This window comes from Pan troglodytes, chromosome 20 (assembly GCF_028858775.2).
Source record: "Pan troglodytes isolate AG18354 chromosome 20, NHGRI_mPanTro3-v2.0_pri, whole genome shotgun sequence".
NCBI classification, from domain to species: Eukaryota; Metazoa; Chordata; class Mammalia; order Primates; family Hominidae; genus Pan; species Pan troglodytes.
Genome location: NC_072418.2, coordinates 49783401 through 49803061, shown reverse-complemented (window position 1 = coordinate 49803061; position 19661 = coordinate 49783401). Strand labels below are relative to the sequence as shown.

The window sequence follows — 19661 nt, the reverse complement described above, 5'->3', positions numbered from 1 at the left end:
TATAGTCCTATATCCTATTTTTTCCCACATTTAATTTTATTTTGTGTGCACTTTCCCACGTCAAGTATTCTCAAAAACATACTTTTTTAATGACTCCATAACCTTTCCACAAAGCAAACCATTCCCCTAAGGTTAAAACATTTAGATTTTTTAAAAAATTTATAAACATTCATATAGTTAACATAGTTAACATCTCTTTTGTATACAATCTTGATTCACATCTCTCTTTCTTGGTCCCTATATATTCTTTTTTTTTTTTTTTTGTGAGACAGAGTCTCACTCTGTCACCCATGCTGGAGTGCAGTGGCATAATCTCCGCTCACTGCAACCTCTGTCTTCTGGGTTCATGCGATTCTCCTGCCTCAGCCTCCCGAGTAGCTGGGATTACAGGCACCCGCCACCATGCCTGGCTAATTTTTTGTGTTTTTAGTAGAGACAGGGTTTCACCATGTTGGCCAAGCTGGTCTCGAACTCCCGACCTCAAGTGATCTGCCTGCCTAGGCCTCCCCAGGTGCTGGGATTACAGGCATGAGCCACTGCACCCAGCCCTCTATAGATTCTTATAAGTAGATCAAGGATTGTATGTTTCTTAAAACATTGCTGGACGGGCATGGTGGCTCACGCCTGTAATCCCAGCACTTTGGGAGGCTGAGGCAGGTGGATCACATGAGGTCAGGAGTTCAAGACCAGCCTGGCCAACATGGCGAAACCCCATCTCTACTAAAAGTACAAAAATTAGCCGGGCGTGGTGGCACGCACCTGTAATCTCAGCTACTGGGGAGGCTGAGGCAGGAGAACTGCTTTAACCTGGGAGGTGGAGGTCGCAGTGAGCCGAGATCATGCCACTGCACTCTAGCCTGGGTGACAGAGCAAGACTCCATCTCAAAAAACAAACAAATAAAACATTGCTAAACTACTTTCCTGAAAGTTCACACTAGTTTGCAGGCCTGATAGCAATTTCAATACCAGTCCCATTTCACTCTCATTAGCAGTGACCACTATCTCTTTTCTTTTAATTTCCAGCAAACAGAGATCAAAATAATCTGGAATTAACAACACGAGTAGAAAAGATCTGTTGTTAAAAGAATGCTTTCACACTTGTGACAGTTTATACAATGAAATCACCGTTATCCCATTCTTTATCAGGTATTTGACCCTGCCCAGATGGGTAAAGTTAGAAACATCCTACATGTTCACATTTGTATATTAAATATAAAGTAATAATTGAAGTGCCTTATATAGAGACTCTCAAATAATTTCCGGCTCAGTAAGAACTATGTAGAAAAGGGAATTATGCCCCATCATATGAAAAAGGGGCTTGTACAACATGCAAAAAATTCAAAAATGGACACTTAAGATTTACGTACTTTTCTACATGTAGATTATACCTTTTTTTTTTAAGAAAAAACTTAAAAGGGGATTTGCACACAAGAAAATATATACACCTTGTATATACATAACATCAAATCACAACTACTTTAGCTAAGGCTGCCATTTTTTAAGCCTTTATGGTTGTTGCGTGGCTACTACTAGGTACATGCCAACAGCCAAGACCTACTCCACAGCAGTCAGGAGTCTTTTTCTCTTCTTCCTCATTTATCAAAGGTTTTATCTACGTTCCTCAGTTGACTGACCAATCAGAGGAAGAAATTTCTTTTTTTTCTTTGAGACTGAGTCTTGCTCTGTCACCCAGGCTGGAGTGCAGTGGCACGACCTTGGCTCACTGCAAGCTCCGCCTCCTGGGTTCACGCCATTCTCCTACCTCAGCCTCCTGAGTAGCTGGGACTACAGGCGCCCGCCACCACACCCAGCTAATTTTTTGTATTTTTAGTAGAGATGGGATTTCACCGTATTAGCCACAGTGGTCTCGATCTCCTGACCTCGTGATCCACCTGCCTCGGCCTCCCAAAGTGCTGGGGATTACAGGCATGAGCCACCGTGCCCGGCCCAGAAGAAGAAATTTCTTATACATTGACAGCATTAAAAGAAGTATACAAGCCGGGCGTGGTAGCTCAGGCCTGTAATCCCAGCACTTTGGGAGGCCGAGGCGGGCGGATCACAAAGTCAGGAGTTCGAGACCAGCCTGGCTAACATGGTGAAACCCCGTCTCTACTAAATAAAATACAAAATATTAGCCGGGCATGGTGGCGGGCGCCTGTAGTCCCAGCTACTTGGGTGGCTGAGGCAGGAGAATGGCGTGAACCCAGAAGGCGGAGCTTGCAGTGAGTCGAGATGGCGCCACTGCACTCCAGCCTGGGCGACAAAGCAAGACTCTGTTTCAAAAAAAAAAAGTATACAGTGATTTCAGGCCATTAAAAAGGTTACCATAAAAGCAGCATCCACCAGCCTCTACCTACAACGTTAACAGGCATTTCTGAAAAATAAAGACCTAGTGATACATTTTATCACCAATCATTTAGGTACGCTATTCCCAGTGAAATAATTCCCTTGAAGTGAAAGCTACTCTAGCAGAAGATGCTGATTTCAAGAATCTAATAATCTTGTATTAATGCAGTGCTGACTTTCATTTGTACACAATCAATTTGTTACTGAACAAAGAACTCTTTTTAATTGCCCATGGCAATTAATGGTAATCATTTTCCTTTGTCTCATTCCTAAGTAGTGCAGGCTGCAAGAGATAAAGCCACAGTTTTGACCTTTCTTTTAAATGAAAATGGGGGAAAAGCACAATGCAACTATATACATACACACACACAATGCAAATACACACACACACACACACAATTTTTTTTCTTGAGACAAGGTCTCACTCCATCACCCAGGCAGGACTGCAGTGATGCGATCATGGCTCACTGCAGCCTTTACCTCTGGGGGTTAGGCGTTTAGGTGATCTGCCCACCTTGGCCTTCCAAAGTGCTGGGATTACAGGCGTGAGCCACCACGCCTGGCCAACTATATATATACACCTCAGGAGGCTATTAGCTGTAACTAACCAGCATACTTTTAGACTAACATTTTTTTAAAATGCAAAAAGTTACTAAATAAAGTATCATGTCCAGATGTGGAGTCTCAGGCCTGTAATCCCAGCACTTTGGGAGGCCAAGGCAGGTGGATCACATGAGGTCAGGAGTTCAAGACCAGCCTGGCCAACATGGTGAAACCCGTCTCTGCTAAAAATACAAAAAAAATAGCCAGGCGTGGTGGCAAGTGCCTGTAATCCCAGCTACTTGGGAGGCTGAAGCAGGAGAATCGCTTGAACCTGGAAGGTGAAGGTTGTAGTGAGCTGAGATGGTACCAATGTGCTCCAGCCTGAGTGACAGAGCAAGACTACGTCACCAAAAAAAAAAAAAAAAAAAAAAAAAAAAAAATCACGGTGAGCTCCACATAAATAACTCAAGAGGAAAGATGTATTTCTATCTGTATGTTTCTTTTAATTTTTATTTTTTAATTGTAAATTGGCAAATTGTAGTTGTATATATTCTATGTATATATTTTTAGTTGCCTAAAGAAAAATCTCTCAATTTGTAGCTACCCAGATACTTTTCTACTTGCTGAAAAAAATGTAGATTTAAGGAGTCATTACATGACCAAACATCTCTACCTTCTTCCTGTTAGACTAGTTTACTTACACAGTTTTGTTACACCTGTGTTTGAATTCAGGTCAGACACAAAATGCTCAACTTTTCCAAATATGCTGGCTAAAAAGGCAAGCTGGTACTTGTGGTGTAGATTATTTTCAAAATACTGTGATATGGAACCTACTGTGTGCTCAAATCTCTAAATATGAAAGTCTTCAAGACTATTAATACAGGATCACATCCCAAGGAGCCAGACATTAATCAGAATAGTCTATTCAACATTTACTTCCCTTCACCCTATATAGTTAATTGTTTACAATTGACTATAAATTCCTTAAGGTGATGAACTATGCTTATTCTTATACCCAGAGAGGCAGTGTAGCCTAATAAAATAAATAAATTTTGAAATCAGACAGATCTGGATTCTTCACACTGACTTACTACTTATTAACTGTGTCATCATGATCAAGAAATTTACAATGCAGCAAGTATGCAGATTAAAGTATGCTGGGCCAGAGCCAGGCGCGGTAGCTCACACCTGTAATCCCAGCACTTTGGGAGGCTGAGGCAGGTGGATCACCTGAGGTCAGGAGTTCGAGACCAGGCTGGCCAACATGGCAAAACCCCGTCTCTACTAAAAATATAAAAACTAGATGGGCATGGTGGGCGTGCGCCTGTAATCCCAGCTACTTGGGAGGCTGAGGCATGAGAATCGCTGGAATCCAGGAGGCGGAGGTTGTAGTGAGCTGAGATCTCGCCACTGCACTCCAGCCTGGGCGATAGAGCGAGACTCTGTCTCAAAAAAAGAAAAAATTTAAAAAAAGGCTGACCAGGAGAGCATGCCCTCTAAGCATTTAAAGCCTGCAAATGGTCATTACAGTTGGTACAAACATCTCCAAAAACAACAACAACAACAACAACAAAAAACTTTAGCACCTGTTTATCTTCTATCAACATGGACGCAATGGGGGCCTACCAAGTACAAGGTATTTTTGCTAGGTGTGGTAGGAAATCAAAGATAATATAAGAGGCTCCTCATCCTCAGGAGTTTACTGTCTATCTAGAGAGAGAGATGACAATCAAGTATTATTAGCCACAAAATAAGGCAGAATGGGAACCAACTAGTATAATCCCTTCATTTTTCAAATGAAGGAACTGTAGTCCAGAGAAATGAAAATGATTTGGCTAGTCACAAAGCTAGTAAATGACAGGGCTAGGGCTAGGACCCAGGTTTCTTCAATGTTCTTTACATCATAGGAAGCCGCCTCTCAATTGTCCAAATGCAATTACCAGTTTACTACAGTGGCCAGGACGAGGGCATCATCCAAGTAAGAATGCAGAGATATCAGGAGAGCAAAAGAGGCAGGAAATACCTGCAGATCTATAATACAACAGTCACAACTGCTGCAAAGTACATAAAAAGAAAATGTTCGTTTCAATAAAGGAAGATGAGAGAGATAGGCAAGTCTGGCTATTTTCAACTAAAATAAATATTACTTTCCTGTAATGATACTTCATGGCTGAAAGTATCTGGTTCTCTGCTAATATGTCAACTTAATGGCATTTCTCAGTATGAGAGAAGCAAATAAATGAAAATTAGATTGACAGATGCCAAAAGTTATCTTCAAGAATTCTTTATAGATGAAGCCTGATAAAGCACTGGATCAAAAGTTTTGGGAAGATGAACACGAATTATTTGTTTGCATTTCTTCATGCCAGCAATACAAGTGCTGTTCAGACCATTGCTGTTTGAGAGCCTAGGTCAACAATGACTCAGCTTGAAAAATTCCGTATCGCTTTTAAAAGAGGTATATGGTTTTAGTTATGTAGCTAATATAATCTGGATAACCCCATCCCCCTAAATTATAAAGTAATTTCCATGTGAATGGTTGAAAAACAGGCAATGTTTATTTTATATCTGAAAAAGTATACAACAAAGGTAATCCAGTTCATTTTACTGCATCTCCCAGGGAAAGAGCCCCCTACACAGACTCTGGGTTATGGGACTTGATGACAGGCAGTTGGGGATTGGCAGGTGAGAGAGGAATCAAAGAGTAGCAACAGGAGCTTAGTCCTAAGCTCCAACTCTAACTTGGTAAGTCACCCAGGACAACAAGAATCTACAATCAGACCTGGACAGCACACCAGGCTTCAGACTAGGAAGGTGAAGCCCAGAGAGGTCAAGCAATTTGTTCAAGGTCCCAGCTAATTAGGACAAGGCCTAGATCAGAAGCCAGGTCATTGCCCTTATATAAATCCAGTACTTTTCTGCTGTGGCAGGAAGCCTGTCACAATGCCCTATGCCAGCCTTCCATTCCTCCATCTGTAAATGAGGCGGCTAGACTACGCGCTGATTTTCCCACTGAGTTCCAATGAACGCAAGGCGTCAAAGGAGGTATTTGTGCTAGTCACCTTCTCTCTTCATGCAAAGAATCTCAATTTTACCTATTTTACAGATCGTGAAAAAGAAATCTTACCAACTGGACATCATGGATAGTGCTGTGATGAATAACAAAAGATTTTTTAAAAAAGGGAAAAACAGGCCAGGCGCAGTAGCTCGTGCCTGTAATCTCTGCACTTTGGGAGGCCGAGGCAGGTGGATCACTTGAGGTCAGGAGTTCAAGACCAGCCTGGCCAACATGGTGAAACCCCATCTCTACTAAAAATACAAAAATTAACCTGGCGTGGTGGTGCATGCCTGTAATCCCAGCTACTTGGGAGGCCGACACAGAAGAATCGCTTGAACCCAGGAGGCAGAGGTTGTGGTGAGCTGAGATTGCGCCATTGCACTCCAGCCTGGGCAACAGGAGGGAAACTCCATCTCAAAAAAAGTCAAGATTACTGTGTAAATCAAGACATTGTTTAGACTGCCAGGTGGTGACCGACAAAAGTCATAGCAGATCACAGGAAGACGCTGCAAGCGGCCTAACACCTCTCAGGAGACCACAGTGGACCAAAGTTGGGAAGCAGACCAGACTAGATGGAGACGAACAACCACTCCGACCTTTTCAATCTCCAACTATATTGACCTGACGCCTCACCTCCTCACATGCAGACTCACCAAACATCTATTAGGCTATGGTTTACTGTCACCTGTGCAACCCCCACCCTTCCCAGGCTGTGTCCTTTGCCAAAAGTCACCATCAGGTCCATGGATCTGCCCATGAATCTGCACACCGACAACTTCTTTCAACTTCTTCTCTTCTGGATCAAGAAGAATGAGTATTTTCTGATTTGTCACTGTTCTAAATGCGTCGACCTTCATCATGCCAAGGAAAATGGCGGGCAGGTAAAAGGGCGGGTGGGGAGCATGGCCAAAAAAAGGTTAGTTGAAAACAAGATGATAACTTAAATGAGGAACTTTGATCAGATTAGTTTTTAAGTCTTTACAAAGATTTTCTAGGCAGGGCAAGAGCCCTTGAAAACATGTTACTACCTTGAAAGCAGTTGTCTACCGCCATCTCCTGCTCCAGTCCCCCCACTCCAAATGGCATATTAACTGTGCCAGAAGGCCAAGGCTACCACCTCACATTTCTGTAGCACCCAATCCCATCATGAAAGCAAATGGCAATGCTGGAGTTAGGGCCTCTGCTAGCCTCAGAGAAATCTGACAGTCTTTAAGAACATCGGTTACCAGTTAAGGTGGAAAAATCAGCTCTTTATTCTGTTTCCTCTCTCCCTATTATGTAAACTTAGGCTTTTGGCATGCAGGAACTTTTCATGCTGCCAATGATATTAAAATTCTGGGACACACATTTAAGCAGTACTGCATACACAGTTGTTTGTATTCTTAATTATCTGTCACTTCCATATTAATAAAAAACAAAACAACTATTGACACCAACATGGGTAACACAAACTCTAAGATAAATTCAGAAAATTAATCATGACACACAAGGCTAAAAATTTACCAACGGAAATGAACCAAAAATCTTTAAGTCAATAATGGTGAAAACCCATGCCATACATAGATTATTAAAATTACCAGATTCTGTCAGAAAATTTTAAAAAGTTCAAGGGACCATACAAATCTACTATCAGCCCTCTTCACTGTCTCATATACAAATGCCCTAATATTTGATGAGTGAATGGTCCAACTCTGTAGATGACAGTGAATGTTTTTATTTCAAATGTGTCCACACAGAATTATTTCTAAATAAGTACTAAAATAAACAAAGTTTGATCATAGCACAGTTAAGAAAGTCCTTCCAGTAAATGCTTCTTCACAGTTGGATGGCTACTTTAATATACAATTGCCCTAGGCCACAGCAGGGAAAAAAATCAGGCTTTTGATTTACTTAAGAAATAAAATAAATAAACCTAGAACATGCAAAAGATCCCCTTTCCCAAGTTAAGGAAGGAAAATGGTTGGATAGATTTTCTGTAAAAACCACCTCTACCCCTGAATGAACTAAATACCCCCCCACAACCATAGAGTCATTAAAGAAAATCGCTCAGGAATGGTAGCCAAGACGCATTTCTCAGATAATAAGACTAAAAATCCAATCACATCCGCCAGTTCCTGGCACCCCTTTCTAACTCTACCCAATCAGGTCACTCAAAAAGCTTAAGGAATGTCAGGGCCCACCCACACACCCCTTGTACGGCAATGAGCCCCAGAATCTAGCATGGATCTGCCCAGAGGCACTCAGCTCCTGTGGCAGGGAGTGCCTGCAATACCAGAGGGCAGAAATCTGAGTGACATTTGGCACTCTCTCTTTCAACAAACAACCGCAAAGTGCTTTCCAAACCCAAGCCCTCACCATTTTGAAGACCAGGAAGCTGGAGCCTTTCCCGGGGCAAAGGTGAAAAAGAAATAAGCCCACCTTCCCCATCCCCTCCCACAAGGTCACACTGCAAACCAGAGGCCATTAGGGAAGGCAATACTGTAGTTTCCCTAGGTCCAACTGTGGCCATAACCCCAGGTGGGATCGGAATAATTTGAGAACTGGCATTTCCCCAGCTAGAGGTAAAACTATATATTGAAATAACTTGTCAGCTTGGGGGGAGGGGCGAAAGAGGGGGGAAGGGAAGGACACTCCTAGGGTTGCTGGCTTAGAGGTGGAAGGGGAGAGAGGGTACTCTATGCAATGGCTCAGAGAAGGAAGGAGGGAAAGTGAGAAAGAGAATAAAGATCTGTGAGCAGCTGCAATCCCCTTTTCCAAAGGACACAAAGCTGCAAAGCCCAGAGATCGGAAGGGAGAGAGCAAACAGCAGAGGAAAGAAAATGGGGCAATGGAAAAAGATCTACCTCCCCCCACACTACTAACCTAGTGGAAGTGGGGGAAATGGAGGAGACACTCCCAGACTCCAGAGAGTAGTAACAATCAACCAACCCCCACCTATTTACCCAGATCTCTCAGGATCCCTGGGGAGAGAACCCTCAGGTTTAGGGCGCAGAGAATCTGCAGTCTCAGAGCCTGGAGAGCCTAAGGCCCAATCCAGCCCCTTTGCCTCTGCAGCAGAGGGATGGAGAACAGAGAAAGATATGCCTGAAAGGGGAAGTGCTCAATGGGGAATGGGTGGGCCACGGGTGGTGAGCTGCGAGGAGCAGGTCTGATAGGAACTCAATGGGAAGAGAAGGAGCCTGGCAGGATACAAGGGGAAAGAAAGAAAAAAAAAAGGTGAGGAAGGAAACAAGTCCAAGAGGAACAGAATTGGGAGAGGGATATCAAAGGGGAGTGATAATCTATCACAGCACTGAGGCAGCTCCAAGAGGAAGGTGGGGGGGAATACATAGGAAAGAATGATTAAGAAGACATCTTAATGTCACAATTGGAGTGAGAACTCCAAAAGAAGACAAGAGGCAGAACAGTGGAGGGTGGGCAAATAAAGCAGAGTGAAGGGTGAGGGCTGAATCAAAATGGTGGGGGGAAGAGACTGCCATGTGGAAAACTTAAAAGACTCGGGAGGGAACAGAGAGGGGACACAGTGACAAGAACCCCAGTGTTAAAGGACCGCTCCAAGAAAGGACGGCAATACAGAAGTTAAAAACCGGTCTAAAAATATGCGGGCAAGTGGACAGCTCCGAAGGAGCCGAGCTGGGGAGGGAAACACTAAATAAAGAGGATGGAGCAGAATTGAAAAAAACGAGAAGAAAGTGTAGGTACAAAATGGATCTAGGGGCAGGTCTGTGAGATGCAGAACAGGAAGGGGATGGGTGACCAGCCCGGGAGGTATCAGAGGTATAGTGAGGTTAAAGGGCATGTCTAAGGGCTAAAACGGGGAGGAGAGGAATTGGAGCAAAGAGGGGACAGGAAGCAGTTTTCAGGCAGAGAACTGAAGGAGAGACAGGCCAAAGAAAGGAGAAGCAAATGAATGCAGTAGCTCAGAGGAGTGCCAAAAAGGAGGTGGGGAAGAGAGGAAACCTCCAAGAGAACACGGGCTGAAACTGAAGGCAGTCTGAGTTAGGGATACATCATTTAAGTGAATAGCAGAAATGGGAGACCTGCAGAGTCAGAGAAGGGGGAGGAGGCTGCTTCCCGGGAAGGCAGAGTCAGAAGCAAGCAGGTGAGGGGAGCGCAGCAAGATCTGAGGTCGGGCAAGGGGCAGAGCTGAGAGGCAGAAAGGTCTGGAAGACAGGAAAGGGTCTGAATGGTAAACGGGAACAACAGCTGAGAAGGGGAACAGGCAAGCACGGTGCAGCCAAGTCCGAGGGGATCAGGGGAATGAGCTGGGGCACGGAAGGGTCAGAGAGCCAGCCGAGGGGCATCCCGGGGTGCAGCAGGCTCTGTGAGAGGGCAGACAGAAATGCGGGTAGCAGGGCCCACGAGGGAACGGGATTCAGTCCAAGGGGAAGACCTGGGGCAGCAGTGCCTGGCCGAACAGGGGTCTCAGATGGATCTCCAAAGGGTTGGAACCGCAGGTCCTAAAGGGACAGCTCCCAGGGTGCAACAGATTCTGAGACAGGAATAATAGCACAGAAGGTAGGTCAAAGAAGGGGCCGAGGACAGATCTGAAGGGTGGTGAGAGCAGAATCGAGAAGAGGGAGAAGCGTCACGGATCTCAAAAGTGGGAGCCACAATTAAGAGATGCAGAATGGTCAATGAGGAGAAGATGGGTCCCAGGAGCACTGCAGAGCCCGGGAGGAGTGAAGGGCATTATGGAGGGGTGGAAGGGGGAAGGGGGGCGCAGAATTGGGAACCGGTTGGCTGAAGTCGGGTAGGCTCCGAGGCAGACACCGAGATCCCAACGGGTCGGGGATGGGGGCGGCGGCGGGGACAGCAGGGCTGGGGCGGGCAGGGGCAGGTCCAAAGGGCAGGAGGGCCCCACGGGCCGGGCCGACGCGCGAAGCGACGGGGACGGCGGGGCCCGGGGGGCTGGGGGGGGGGGGCCGCTCCTCCCCTCCCCCTCCAGCTCCTCCATTGTTCGCGGGCTCCGGGCTCCGCCGTCCCCGCCTCCCCCTGGACCCCGCAGCGGGGCGGCGCCCGGCCTCGCCGCCCGGGGCCCGTGAGCTCGCGCACTCACCAGCTGGGCGCCCTCAGCGCGGCCCCGGCCTCCAAGATCCCGGCAGCAACGACGGGGGCCCCGGCGCCATGTTCCCCTGCTCCTAGTCCAGCGGCGGCTGAGGCGGCGGCGGCGGCGGCGGCTCCGGCGGCGGGGGGCCGGGCGGACCCTCCCTCGCGGGTTCCCTCCTCCGCCTCCTCCACCTCCTCCTGCCGCCGCGCCGCGGCTCTCCCTCGGGGCGGGGGGCGGGGAGGGGAAGGGGGGAGGGGCGGGAACCAGGGGGAGGGCGGACCAGCCTCGCTCACTCCCTCCCTCCCTCCCTCCCTCGCAATGGCGGCAGCGGCGGCACCTCCTTCCTGCGACGGCCGCTCCCGCGCGCGCGCCCCCTCGCTACTGCGCGTGCGCGGCGCGTGGACCGTTGCAGGGGTATAACGGCCCCTGGGCGCGCGCCGCGAAGGAACAACCAGCGAGGCAGTGGGGAGAGGTCAGAGCGCGTGCGCACCCGAGGGGCTTACTGCCACAGCCGCTGCCTGAGGTTAGGAACGGCCGCGGACGGTGCAGTGCGCGTGCGCCCCCGAAAATGCCGCTATTGCGGCGGCCGCCGTCGCGACTGAGAGCGAGGCGACTTGCAAACGAGCAGAGGGAGCGGGATGGGCGAGCGCGCGTGCGCGGGGGGCTGCCAGCCGGCGCAGCTGCTGGCGCAGAGCGGAGGGAGTGGTCCGCAGGAGCAGCGCGCGTCTGCGCGCGCGTCTCAAGCAGCCGATCTGCTGCCTCGCGCTGGCTCCTGGAGAAAGCCGAAGGAGAGAGGCATGGCCCGGTTTTGGGGGTGGGGGGCGAAGGGCGCGATCCCGCTCGCGCGGGACCTGACCAGCCAATGGGAAGCAATGGGAGGTGGGTTTGCCGCGCGAGCCGCAGCCGCCGGGATAACGGAGGAGGCCAGAAGGAGCGACGTAACGTGGGGCGGTGGGGCGGGGCTGAGAAGGAGGGAGCGCACCAGAGAGGGAGTTGATTGGAGGATATGAGGAGGCGTGGCCCGCCTCAGCCCAATCCGAGCCCCGCAATTCGTCGTCCCGGAAGAAGAGGCGGGGCTGGAGAGCGCGTGCTCTTTCTCCTGGCTGTGAAGAAAATCTGCAGCCAACGCGCGCGTCCATGCAACTTGTTTTTGGTTCTGTGAACGCCTGATCCCCAGGAGAGGGAAGACGGCCTGGTCCTGTGTGCAGCCCAAGCCTGTCACTTAGCATTGTGCAAATGGCTACAAATCGAATGTCAATTAGGGCGCCTGAAGGGAAAAGAGTAGTGATGGGAGAGGGCACCGCTGTAACCCTTGACTCCTCTGAACTGAGGAGGTGTTCCTCTGGGACTCCTCCGGAAGTACAGATCGTGGAAGATGAACTTCCCGGGCGCCGAGCCAATATTTGTGGAATGCATGAAGAAAGGCTGTTTCCTATTACATTTGGCATTTCTGCCATCAGTCTCTTCATCTATAAAATGGGATAATAATCGTACCTCTCTCGTAGGGCTGCTGTGAAAATTAAATAGATTATATTTTGCAAAGCTCTTGAAATCATGCCTTGCATATAGTAAGCCCTCTGTAAGCGTTGATAAATAAAATTACAGGGGCTTGTTTATTCCATTAATAAAGATTTTTATATTAAAGGATGTTTCCATTGACTTTTTTTTTTTTTTAATGTAGCACTTTTAGGGCCAGGCGCGGTGGCTCATGCCTGTAATCCCAGCACTTTGGGAGGTCGAGGCGGGCGGATCACTTGCGGTCAGGAGTTCGAGACCAGCCTGGCCAACATGAAACCCCGTCTCTACTAAAAATACAAAAATGAGGTGGGCGTCGTGACGGGCGCCTGTAATCCCAGCTACTCAGGAGGCTGAGGCAGGAGAATCGCTTGAACTCGGGAAGCGGAGGTTGCAGTGAGCCGAGATAGCACTGGACTCCAGCCTGGGCAGCAGAGGGAGACTCCGTCTCAAAAAAAAAAAAAAAAGGCACTTTTAATGCATTCAGTCTGATTTTTAGATGTTAGTGGCTTGAAACAACAACAACTTTTCTTTAAGCACTGCGGGGCTGCCAAATCGAGTGCGTGGACTGTCATTACAAACCGTGATGTGTAAGGGACTTTTGAGATTACTTGAGGAGACACAGGAAAGACAAGGTGGGGGGCAGTGAATTCCTGATACCTGTATTTCAAATTAATGTCTTTACAACGCCTATGCAGTGTTCCAAGTCTTTTCAATCTTAAATTTGTGAGCTGGCAGCATCTGGAGAACAAGGACGCTTGGGCTCACTCTGGATCCCCCAAACCCCTTGGGAGCCCATCAGCTCTGATTTACCCTTCAACTCTCAGCTTGAAGTCACCTTCTCAGGGTAGTCTCCCAGATTTGGCCTGATCCCTTGTTCTTTAATAATAAAAATGAGTACTTCGTGCCAAGCAACAGTCTTTTTTTATTTTTATTTTTTATTTTGAGGCAGAGTCTGGGATTACCAGCGTGCGCCACCACGCCCCGCTAATTTTTGTTTTTGTTGTTTTCTCAAGACAGAGTCTTGTTCTGTCACCCAGGCTGGAGTGCAGTGGTGCGATCTCGGCTCACTGCAACCTCCACCTCCCGGGTTCAAGTGATTCTTCTGCCTCAGCCTCCTGAGTAGCTGGGACTACAGGCGCCACATCTGGCTAATTTTTGTATTTTTAGTAGGGACAGGGTTTTACCTGTTCGGGCCAGGCTGGTCCCGAAGTCCTGGCCTCAAGCCATCCACCCACCTCAGCCTCCCGAGTAGCTGGGACTACAGGTGTGTGCCACCACACCTGGCAAATTTTTGTATTTTTAATAGAGACGGGGTTTCACTATGTTGGCCAGGCTAGTCAACATTCTTTTTATTTGTTTTTTTTTTTTGTGGATTTTTTTTTTTTTGAGACAGGGTCTTGCTCTGTTGCCCAGGCTGGAGTGCAGTAGACCAGTCATGGCTCACTGCAGCCTCAACTTCCTGGGCTCAAGCAATCCTCCTGAGCAGCTGGAACTACATGCTCTCACCATGACACTTGGCCAATTTTTTTTTTCTTTTGGTAGAGATGGAGTCTTGCTATGTTGCCCAGGGTGGTCTCAAACTCCTGGCCTCAAGGAGGCCTCCTGCCTCAGCCTCCCAAAACGCTGAGTTTACAGGCATGAGCCACCATGCCTGGACATGCCAGGCAGCAGTCTAAAAGTACTTTAGACCCATTAACTCACTGAATCCTCACAACAACCTTATGAGTAACTTATAAGGTACAGAGAAGTTACACAGCTAGTAAGCAGCAGGTTTGAGATACAAACCCAGACAATTGGGTCACGATGCTACACGTAGCATTTCTTCAGCGTTCAAGGTTTGCAGTTCTGTGTTGGATCCCAGCACTTTAGGAGACTGAGGAAGAAAGATCACTTAAGCCCAGGAGTTCAAGGCTTCAGTGAGCTATGATTGTGCCACTGCACTCCAGCCTGGGCCACAAGGCCAGACCCTGTCTCTAAAAAGATTAAATGAAGTTCTGTGTTGGTATCACCATTTTATGTGTGAGCCCTCTGAAGGCAGGGGACCCTGGCTAGTTCCAAAGTCTGGCCAATGACCCACAATTAAAACTTGTTAATAAATAAAAGTGAATGAGTCAGCCAGGCACAGTAGCTCCGGCCTGTAATCCCAGCACTTTGGAAGGCTGAGGCGGGTGGATTGCTTGAGGCCAGGAGTTCGAAACCAGCCTGGACAACGTGGCGAAACCCTGTCTCTACAAAACATACAAAAATCAGCCAGGCATAGTGGTGCACGCCTATAATCCCAGCTACTAGGGAGGCTGAAGCAGGAGAATCGCTTGAACCCGGGAGATGGAGATTGCAGTGAGCCAAAATCGCGCCACTGCACTCCAGCCTGGGTGACAGAAGGAGACTCCGTCTCAAAAAAAAAAAAAAAAAAAAAAAAAATCCAATGCTAAACAAGGGGGTGGTAGGCACTGGGGACATGGTAGCCAGAGACTACATGGTTGTCCTTCTAGCCTTCTTTGAGATGCTAGCTCAGATGTCCCCTCTTCCAGGAGGCCTTCTCTGATGCAACAGGCTGGGTCAGCTGCTCCTTCCAAGCTCCCACAGTCCCTTTAGGTCTCCCGTCCAAGCCCTGGCCACCTTGGGTGGTCCATATCTGGTGATAGGTCTTTCCCATCGGACTGCAAGGCCCCTGAGGGCAGGGCCAGGGCTGTTTCAGTCATCGTCGATGTCCCTAGCACGGATCCAGGCACAAGGCAGGGGCCCAGGCATTGTTTTACTGCATGAACGGAACCATCAAGGGGTGCATTCCCAGCTCTGCAATTTTTTCCAGTGCGCAAGAGGGCGGATAGTAGTTGAGCAAGCCAACCACAGGAAGCGGGCTTCCCTGGGGGCAGCCGCCTCCGCGCACCCGGCTAGCCTCCACTCCAGGATAAATAAACAAACGAGTAAACAATTAACCGACCGAGAGAAATGCCGACTGCCGGCTTGGGCCGCTGTCAAGATTTCCCAAGCATCGGCCTACGGGCCGAATGGCTGGAGGTCACATTAACGGGAGAGCCGCCGGTGTTGGTTGATAAGAGGCGGGCGTGGGATTCTGGACCTGTATTGGAAACCTGCACAGGCAGAAAAATTCACAAAAGGATTTTGTAAAGAGGGTGGGACTCTGGGGTATACACTCTATTCATTCCTAAGAGTCTGAAAGAATCAGAGAGGGTGGGGACCAGGTCTGCGTGTGACGGAGGAGTCAGTGAGCCCACAGCGCCGCCTGCAAACCGAACAGGGGAAGCTGCAGCTGGAGGATGCCGCGGGGCTGGCAGAACGGTGGACTCTTCAGCCATTGGCCCAAGGGCAGCCAATCACGAGGCAGGAACGGGAGGCGGGGATGCTCAGATTCACCGCGGAATCCCAGTGCCCGGGCCCCTTGCTTAGTAGATAGACGCACTAAATATCTACTGGATGAATGCATAATAAACATCTATTTTTTTAAAAAAATTTGAGACAGGGTCTCGCTCTGTCGCCCAGGCTGGAGTGCAGTGGTGCAATCATAGCCTACTGCAAGCTCTTCCTCCCCAGCTGAAGGGATCCTCCCACCTCAGCCTCCGGAGTATCTGGGACTATAGGCGTGCGCCAGTGCACACGGCTAATTTTTATATTTTTTGTAGAGACAGGGCCTCGCCATGTTGCTCCGGCTGGTCTCGAACTCCTGGGCTGAAGTGATCGGTCCACTTCGGCCTCCCAAAGTGCTGGGATTACAGGCGTGAGCCACCGCGAACAGCCAACCTCTCTCTCTTTCTCTCTCTCTCTCTCTCTTTTTTTTTTCCTTGAGACAGTCTCGCTCTGTCGTCCAGACTGGAGTGCAGGGCGTGATCACCGTTGACTGCAACCTCCGCCTTCCGGATTCAAGCGATTCTCGTGCCTCAGCCTCCCAAACAGCTGGGACTACAGGCGCGCTGATTTTTTGTAGTTTTATTAGAGACGGGGTTTTGTCATATTGCCCAGGGTGGTCTTAAACTCCTGAGCTCAGGCAATCCACCTGCTCCGGCCTCCCAAAGTACTAGGATTACGGGCGTGAGCCACCGCGCCCTGCCACAACCTCTCTATCTTTATAAACGTTTAAAATTGAGGCCGGGCGCACTGGCTCGCGACTGTAATTCCAGCACGTTAGGAGGCTAAGGGAGGAGGATCACTTGAGGCCAGGAGGAGTTCCAGACCCTGTCTAGCAAAATAAATAAATAAATAATTGTTCCTTCGGGACTTATCTTTTCTATGTCTGTGCCATGTAGCCCCAGACTCGAAACCACTCAAGCCATGAGACTCCTGAGGGTAGAGAAAATGTTGTTTTGATCTTCTCCCTACCTGTGTTCTTCTGCCCAGCACTCTGCCCCATCCTGGACACTAATCCTTGCTTGGTTAATTTCCACTCGTCTTTTTTTTTTTTTTTTTTTTTGAGAAGGAGGCTTGCCCTGTCGCGGAGGCTGGAGTGCAGCAGCGCCATCTCGGCTCACTGCAACCTCTGCTTCCCGGATTCAAGCGATTCTCTTGCCTCAGCCTCCCAAGTAGCTGGGATTACAGGCGTGCACCACCACACCCAACTAATTTTTGTATTTTTAGTAGAGACGGGCTTTCACCATGTTGTCCAGGCTGGTGTCAAACTCCTGACCTCAAGTGATCCGCCCACCTTGGCCTCTCAAAGTGGTAGGATCAGAGGCATGAGCCACTGCGCCTGGCCTTTATTTATTTATTTATTTATTTGAGACGGAGCAGCCTGTCGCCCAGGCTGGAGTGCAGTGGTACAATCTCGGCTCACTGCAACCTCTGCCTCCCAGGTTCAAGTGATTCTCCTGCCTCAGCCTTCCGAGTAGCTGGGATTACAGGCATGCACCACCATGCCCGGCTCCACTCGTCCTTCTGATCTCAGCTCAAATGTCACCCCTTCTAGGAAGCTGTCACTAACTCTTCAACTCAGCTAGGTGCCTGTTATGAGCCGTTGTGGCAGCCAGCCTCCAAGATGGACCCCAATGAGTCTCACCTGGTATTTGCATTGCCTCCTGCATTGGACAGGGCTGATTAGGTACCAATGGAACATTGTGGAAATGACAGTGTCATAAAAGATCTGAGGCAAGGCCATAAAAGACATAGCAGCTTCCGCCATGCTCTTTCTTAGATCACTCACTCTTTGGGAAAACAGCTGCCATGTGAGGACATTCATATGTCCTTGTGGACAGATTCACGTGGTGAGGAGCTGAGGTCTCTGGCCAATAGCCAGCATTCATTTGCCAACCACAGGAGCGAGCCACCTGGAACACAGGTCCTTCAGCTCCAGTCAAGCATTCACATGCCAGCCTGGAAAATATAGCAAGACCTCTTCTTTCCAAAAAATTTAAAAATTAGCTGGGCATGGTGGCACGTGCCTGTAGTTCCCACTACTTAGGAGGCTGAGGTGGGAGGATTGCTTGAGCCCCGGAGGTTGAAACTGCAATGAGCTGTGATTGCACCACTGCATGCCAGCCTGGGTTATAGTGCGAGACCCTGTCTCAGAAAAGAAAGAAAGAAAAAAAAGATAGTGTTTTCGTGGCTGTAGCACTGGCTAATATCTTTTTTTTTTTTTTTTTTTTTTTTGAGATGGAGTCTTGCTCTGTAGCCCAGGCTGGAATGCAGTGGCGCGATCTGGGCTCACTGCAACCTCCGCCTCCTGGGTTCAAGCAATTCTCCTGTTTAGCCTCTCTAGCAGCTGGGACTACAGTTGCACACGACCATGCCTGGCTAATTTTTGTGTTTTTAGTAGAGATGGGGTTTTACCATATTGATCAGGCTGGTCTTGAGCTCCTGACCTCAGGTCATCCACTTGGCTCTGCCTGGCCTTCTTTTTTTTTTTTTTCTTTTTTTTTTTGAGACAGAGTTTCACTCTGTTGCCCAGGCTGGAGTGAAGTGGCACACTCTCAGTTCACAACAACCTCTGCCTCCCGGGTTCAAGTGATTCTCGTGCCTCAGCCTCCCAAGTAGCTGGGAGTACAGTCACACGCTACCATGCCCGGCTAATTTTTGTCCTTTTAATAGAGATGGGGTTTCACCATGTTGGCCAGGTTGCTGTTGAACTCCCAACCTCAGGTGATCCACCCACCTCGGCCTCCCAAAGTGCTGGGATTATAGGCATGAGCCACCGCACCTGGCCTTAAATTTATTTATGTTATGTCATTTAAGTCCATTTTTCCTGCTAGACTGTGAATGCTGTGAGGGTGGGGGCAGTATCTGTTTTCTTGCTGCAAATGCATTCATTCATTCAACAAATGTTTATTGGACACCAGACTTGTGCCAAGTATTAAGTTGAACACTGGAGATCAGGACTGGGACTAAGGGGAGGCAAGTGACGTGTTGAGGGCACAAAATTTAATGAGGCACATATTCTCAGTCCTGTGTAAGACAGGAATTGGCATCTAAGAGTGAGGTCCTTTTAAAATTTTGCAACCTGGACACTTTGCTTGTGTCATCCTAATATCAACCCTGTTGGAGACAGAAAAGTACACAAGACAGAAATGATCTCTGGCCTCTTTTTGCCCCTATAATATTCAACAACTATGTGTTGGTTATTCTGCCAGTACTATACCTTAAATTTACATAATTCTACAATACATTTTGTTTTATTTATTTAATTTATTATTGTTATTATTTTTGAAATGGAGTCTCTCTCTCTGTCCCACAGGCTGGAGTGCAGTGGCACGATCTTGGATCACTGCAACCTCCATCTCCAGGGTTCAAGTGCTTCTCCTGCCTCAGCCTCCCAAGTAGCTGGTACTACAGGCAAGTGCTACCAAGCTCGGCCAATTTTTGTATTTTTAGTAGAGGTGCTGTTTCGCCACGTTGGGCAGGCTGGTCTCGAACTCCTGACCTCAGGTGATCTGCCTGCCTTGGCATTCCAAAGTGCTGAGATTACTGGAGTGAGCCACCATGCCTGGCCTGCTTTGTTCTTATTAGGGCCAATCTCCCTTCAGTACTAATAGTAATAACTTTATTGACTGCTTACCATCTGTCATGTTCTAGGTAATGAAGATACAGTTATCAGACAGGGTCCCTGCCCTCAACAACTCACTATCTAATGAGAGATCTAGACAAACATACACACATACTCATAGGGCAAATAAAATAATTTAAAAAATGTAATAAAGG

At 48.3% G+C, this 19661-nt stretch overlaps 1 protein-coding gene across 7 annotated transcripts in view; it reads right to left on the bottom strand.

Moving 5' to 3' along the window:
- The window catches only part of ARHGAP35 (Rho GTPase activating protein 35), a 139851-nt gene extending 128655 nt beyond the window's left edge, over window positions 1-11196 (bottom strand). For 6 of the 7 annotated variants that reach the window (XR_010153909.1, XR_010153906.1, XR_001711861.4 and 3 more), the window contains exon 1: window positions 11007-11186. The gene's annotated coding sequence lies outside the window, so the exon portion shown is untranslated. Of the gene's footprint in view, window positions 1-11006 lie in introns of all 7 variants that reach the window. The other variant, XM_016936303.4, reaches the window with a different exon arrangement.
- Between the last annotated feature and the right edge of the window lie 8465 nt (window positions 11197-19661).